Source organism: Lytechinus variegatus, chromosome 3 (genome assembly GCF_018143015.1).
Source record: "Lytechinus variegatus isolate NC3 chromosome 3, Lvar_3.0, whole genome shotgun sequence".
NCBI lineage: Eukaryota > Metazoa > Echinodermata > Echinoidea > Temnopleuroida > Toxopneustidae > Lytechinus > Lytechinus variegatus.
Genome location: NC_054742.1, coordinates 50,515,282 through 50,521,857, shown reverse-complemented (window position 1 = coordinate 50,521,857; position 6,576 = coordinate 50,515,282). Strand labels below are relative to the sequence as shown.

Below are 6,576 nucleotides of genomic sequence, written 5' to 3'. Positions count from 1 at the left end.
AATAGTAGTGGGGACATTAGATATTGCGCCCCCCTACTCTATTGAGTAGAGGGGACACGTCCCCCCTGGGATTTCCGCCCATGAGTCAGTATGAACAGTCAAAAATTTGGAAGACAGTGGCCATTTAAATCATGGTGCTGTTTTTGGTTACTGCGATTTTTTTAAAAATCGAATCTCTATAGTCCCATTGTCGCAAATTTACTCAAGGGATCATTGTTTTCTAATTGATTTTAAAAAAATGACATAATGCACTACAAAATGAAGGTCATTTCAGTTACAAGAAATTTGACTAGCAAAACGGTCAGTATAAAAAAAAAGTAATTTGGGGTTGGCATCAAAATGTACCTTTTTTTACTTGGCAGACAAAGGGGGGGGGGCGGGGGATAAATCCCTAACCCCCCCCTTGATCCGCCATCGTTATTTAACGGAAATGTCTTATGATAATTCGTTTAAATTTTATATTTTATTCCATTACTCAAACAAACCCTTAATTTTTCTCTTATTCTATCTATGAAGCGATTACAGACACAACAGACATAACTCCATACATGACATATGAGACTCTGACAAGTATTGGTAAAATGAAATCAAATCTATTACATAACAATGTTTCCTTGATGTAGAAATTGGTCCATTTTGGGTAACTTGTGGATGGTCATTGACCCCAATGTTGTTAATTATTCCAATGTAATTTTCTCTTTCTTTTTCCTAAAGTCACGATGACTGACGCCAGTACCACTACGGCTGCTTCTACATTGGCTGGTAAGATTTTTATTTTGAATATCATAAACCCAGTGTTAAACCTGCGTTACTTTATGAACTGCTCGTATTGGTTTCTAACTAAATTCGAGTGCGCGTGGCGCTCTATTCTCACAACAGTACAGTATTTTGTATCGTAAATGCGCGGTACTATCACCTCTGCTATGTAGAACCATGGACCTATGCGGTCCTTGGTTGGCATGGAAGAATTGATTGTTACTTAGATATCGATCTTTACAAAATATGAGGGAACTTATATTTCTCAACTAAACATTCCCATCTTTTTATATTCTTTAATTTCAGCTACAACGGATACAACGACGGATCTGGCTCAGACTAGCATCGGTAATTTTTTTTTTACACAACGATACTGTACCTATTAGATGTTTTTAAGATATGGTCCACAATCTCTGCATGGAATGTCAATAACTCGCAAATTAATTCTTTGTAAGACGGGATCCCGATGTTCTATTTAAATTTCTATTTCATCTTACTGATTTTCCACAAAGCTAACAAAATAATACAAAGCATACAACCCATTCTGAAATAGTTGAATAATTACAATAAATGGCGATAAAAGAGGAGCTATCTATAAAGCTTTACTTTCAAAGCAAAGTGGAGGACATAAAGTGAGGCATAGCTTGTTGTGAATTACTAAATTTAATGATGTGACAAATAAAGTGTGGAATAAAGTAAAATTTAGAACTTAAAATGGACTGAGGGACTGTATGAGGGATGGTGCTTAAATCTGATGAATGAATGGTATACTCTTCGATTAACGATCAAACTTTTTACATTTTACAAAGAATCAACAACAATTATTATAACGTAGCCCAATATATATAATTCATATTTTATGGGAGAGATGGGTCTTGTGTGTTCATAAATAATATTTTCGTAGGCCTACTTTAACTACATTTTATTTTTATACTATCTTAACGACAAGGGATGCAACTACGGGTGTAACCACTACGAGTATAGATTTGTATTACATTGCCAAAAAATGTATATGTATTTTTCTTATGTAATCTCGATTGAAAACTGTTGATTCTTGATGAATTGTCATCAAATCCTGGTTAAAAAAGTAATAGTATTGACTGTCAACGTGAGAATTCATAAGTGCGTATTATAGACCATACATTCTTTATTTAACAGCTGCATAATAACTACAATTATTTCCTTCCCTTTTTAATGGCAGCCGGCACAACAACTGAAGATGCAACCACATCAAATATCGGTGAGATGATAACACGTGTATCACTTGTGAATTGTTTGATTTTTTGAAAGGAGGCCTACGGTTTTCTGTCTAATCAGTAGGCCAATTAATTTTCACTTATGATAACTGAAATTCCTTCTAATATCACCCTTGTCAATGCTGAAAGGTTTCATTTCTGTTACCTATTCACTACTTCTTTTTTTTTGTATAAATGAATCTCATTGAGTCTATATAATGTAGTGTCGGGTTTAATTTGAGATAAAAAGTCCTCTAGGCCGAGCGTGTCCTCATTTCGACGGAATTATTCTCTAACGGCGTGTGTTTAGACACGATCACTCCCTTCCAACCTTGATGAATTTATCCTTTAAAATGATTAATTTTATATATGGTCACGGTATATGCTCCTTTAGATTGATATTCGTTTTCTGTTTGATAATTTAATATCTTGCACTGTGATAAAAGCCCCATGTTAACGTAATAAGTAATCCTCTTTTCGTCTGTCCAGTGCTCATATGCCGTTCTAAGATTACTTCCCCCATTCTTATGATAATATTTAAATGAGTGTCCCTTTAATTGTCTCTTTCAATAAGTGTCACTTCCAATGAGTTCACCTTTTAAGTTCAGCTTATTGGATCTAAACATCAATGAATTGTGGACTATTTTACAGCTACCATGATAGGCATATATTTATGCACATTAGAACAGACTCGATATACAGGTATTTGTATTTCATCAAATAATCTGAATATACTGTGGATTACTGTTTTTTTTTAAAGCACGATGACCTATAGATTCATATACTATGGTAAAAAAAAGGAAGGACCATACGCTGAAATTTGCTGTGCCAAAATCGTAAATTGATTCCTACAAATACTCCTTCCCATGGACAATCCGAATATGGAACCATCTGCCTGGCGAAGTTGTATACAAAATAGGTCTACCAGCATTTAAAGAGGCTGCGCTTAATCAATTCCCGTTATTAGAAACCTGCAGCCTTCAACCGGATCTCTATTTCTTTTAATATGTATCCAGGTTTTTACTTGCACATCGCACTCTCCTTTTATTGAAAAAATATAGATCTTCATTATGACACCAATCTTTCATGACATATTGCAAAGTTCATTCCAGTGTGGCTTTTTGGAGCTGCAAGAGGAATTATCTCATCAAGCATGTCAAGTATTAACTATTAATCTCCTATAATTATATTTCAGTAACAACAGATGCAGATGCAACTGATATCATTACCGGTAAGTTTACACGCAGTTTATCATTTTTTAAACAAGGGTTGGTGCACATACCAAGAATGCGTATAGCATTTTTCATTTTATTTGAATGCAGGATAAAAGAGCATTGCTGATTAAATGCCTTGCTCACGGTCATAGGTGCCGCGGGCCGGGATCGAACCCCGGACTTTCCATGCATAGTCTGGTGCCTTAGACCATGTATTATCTTGTATTGCGATAATATTGTTGCTGACAAAGATCCTCTAGTATCAATTTGGGACATTGTGAAAGTCTGTGGATTGTTATCATCTTCCATAATATGAACCATTGTTATTAAGATAACAATGATGATGATGAAATTATGGCTAATTATTATCATTGTTATAAAATATAACATTCATAATAAAATAATGGATGTAGTATACTACTACTACGACTACTACTACTACCACTTCCATGACTATTACTACTATCACTTCTACTACTACTACTACTATACTGCTACTATACTACTATCACTTCTACTACTACTACTAATACTACTACTAATACTACGACTACTACTTGATACAATTTGATACAATTTGATACATTATCTTGCCATTGATTGCCCATCCACAGGGGTCGCAGATAGCCAGAGATGGGGATGCGTCCACCCCCCCGCCGACTTTACAGGTGGGGGGGGGGGGCTGTTCGGCATAGTCGCCAACCCCCCGGCTTCGAACTTTTTTTTAAATGTAGTGATATTCTTTCTATCAACTTAGTTTACAATTATCATTATCATAATCAAAATACGGTGAAATCAATTTCGAAGAGTATTTTTTTTGTGTGTGCCTCGCGTCATTTGGTATTCTGTTATAAAAAAATAACAACGTTATTTGTATAACCCTACAACCAGTCATATAGGTGCATAATCATGCTTATATTTATACACACATACACAACAATTAAAGCGATGTATTGACGGGGGACTTGGAGTTCGACGACGAACAAAGAAAAGAGCAGAGCAAAACGATAAAATGGGTTGTTTTCTATATATATAATCTGTCATAGACCTTCATGGTTTTCATATTAGAAACAGTATTTTCTTCTTTTAAGACAATTATTTTGCCCCATATACACTGTTAAAAAACCCTGATTTTACAGAAAAAAGAAAGATGATTTTGCATAAAGCAATAACAGAATCGTTCTGTAAATTCATAAACAGGAATTATTCTGCAACTTAACAGAAAAGTTCTGTTTAAAAAAAGGAAAAAGGGTGTTTTATTAAAGGAAATTTGTAAGGTTCCATACACCAAATACCAATTTTCTGTAAGATTACGCAATCTGGTAAGATTACAGGTGTTCTCGAGACTCTGCTGCAGGAACTTCTTTTATTTTAAGGATAAATTTTCTAACAGTGTACCATGTTCTACACTCCTCAAAACGTCGCCACACACAAACCCATAAATGCCTACATGTTCATTTATACGTAATATACCTACATACTCAGCTACCCACGCACGTACACGCATTTGAATGGAATCACCCCCCCCCACAAACACATATATATATGAAGACCTTTGACGCCGCTTTAAATCTCGAATCATTTCCAGCAAAAAGTCGATTTGAACTTTTTTTTCAAACGAGCGAGAAAAAAGCATAATGCTGAAAATTTTGTCAGAATCGAATATGAAATCGGAAATTAATGCCATTTCAAAATTTCGCCTATCCTCATAAAACAGTTATCTGCACAACATGGGTTTTATGTAATCCAGAAATCTGATGATTCAGCTCAATCACCTTTTTTTTGAAATTTTAGATTAGCCCAATTTTAAGCTCTGCCGACTGAAAAATCAGTCAAGTTGATACTAGAAAGTTTGAATATCGGGCAAACAATAAGAAAGTCATAAATTTTTAAAAGTAAGAATCGGTGATCACAATATACACGGAGACTTCAAATTGGCCGCATTTGTGGTGTCACAGTGGTATAAGGCAGCACTACGATTCTACTTACTCTCATATAAAAGATGGCTAAAAAAAAATACATATTTTTTTTCTTCAAATTATAATTTTATTTCATGAGGACATAAAACTTTATGCTTCCTAGGTTATAATTCCAATACTGCCCAGGGGAATATGCACTTTAAGAGAAAAATCACAAGATTGTCCTTGTCCATTGTCGTAATTTACTTCCCCAATTGAAATTTACAGTCTTAGGGATCTCAATTTTAAAACAGCCATAACTTTCTCATTGCTTTCCAATTCCTCTCACTTTTTTTCTCATTTCCAACACATTTTAAGTCCAATGTTGGATTCCTCTTTAACATAATGTTTACTGTATACAAAGTATGTGATTTATTGCTTTTTTGTCATCGAGTTGAACCTTGGTTCAATCCATTGGTCATCGTATGTAAATATTTAAAATTGACGGCTAAGCATATGCCATACGATCTATTAAAGGTCAAATCCACCTCAGAAAAAATGTTGATTTGAATCAATAGGGAAAAATCAGACAAGCACAATGCTGAAAATATCATCAAAATCAGATGTAAAATAAGAAAGTTATGACATTTCAAAGTTTCGCTTATTTTCAACAAAATAGTTATATGAACGAGTTAGTTAAATCCAAACGAGAGTCGATGATGTCACTCACTCACTATTTCTTTTGTTTTTTATTGTTTGAATTATACAATATTTCAATTTTTATGAATTTGACAATTAGGACCTCCTTGCCTGAAGCACAAAATGTTAAAATAATGGAATTCCACGTGTTTAGGGAGGATTGAAACTTTATTTTACATGACAATGACGAGAAAATATTTCATATTTCATATAATAAAATACAAAAGAAATAGTGAGTGAGTGATGTCATCAACTCTCTCATTTGGATGTAACTGGCTCGTTCATATAACTATTTAGTTGAAAATAAGCGAAACTTTAAAATGCCATAACCTTCTTATTTTACATCCGATTTTGATGAAATTTTCAGTGTTGTGCTTTTTGAATTTTTCTCTTTTTATTCAAATCAAGTTTTTGTTGGGTGGACTTGTCCTTTAAGTAATTATTCATCGGAAATGGAGTCTTACCAATTTGTTATTTTCTGAATCGTTTTACAGAAAATGTGACCCTCGCTGTTGGGCAACCGCAGATAATCGCGTCTCCAAATTACCCCAGGAATTACCCAAACGACGTGTACTATAATTGGTATATTACGGCTCCTTCAGGAAATGATGTTCTTGTTGAATTCTTGGTGTTTTATCTTGAGTTGGATTATGATTACCTTATGATTGGGACTGGAGAATCACGATCATCCCCTGGAAGTGTTATGCTGGCTGAGTTAACGGGAACATCCCTTCCAGGGTCTATGAGGTCCGTATGAATTACTAGTAACAAAGA

The 6,576-nt window shown here is 34.4% G+C and overlaps 1 long non-coding RNA gene across 1 annotated transcript; it reads left to right on the top strand.

Annotated features, from left to right (window-relative positions):
- Positions 1–1,061: 1,061 nt before the first annotated feature.
- Positions 1,062–3,227, top strand: LOC121412297. Its single transcript, XR_005969594.1, has 3 exons — positions 1,062–1,104; positions 1,958–1,996; positions 3,187–3,227. It is a non-coding gene; the product is annotated as an uncharacterized LOC121412297 (long non-coding RNA).
- The last annotated feature ends 3,349 nt before the right edge of the window (positions 3,228–6,576 follow it).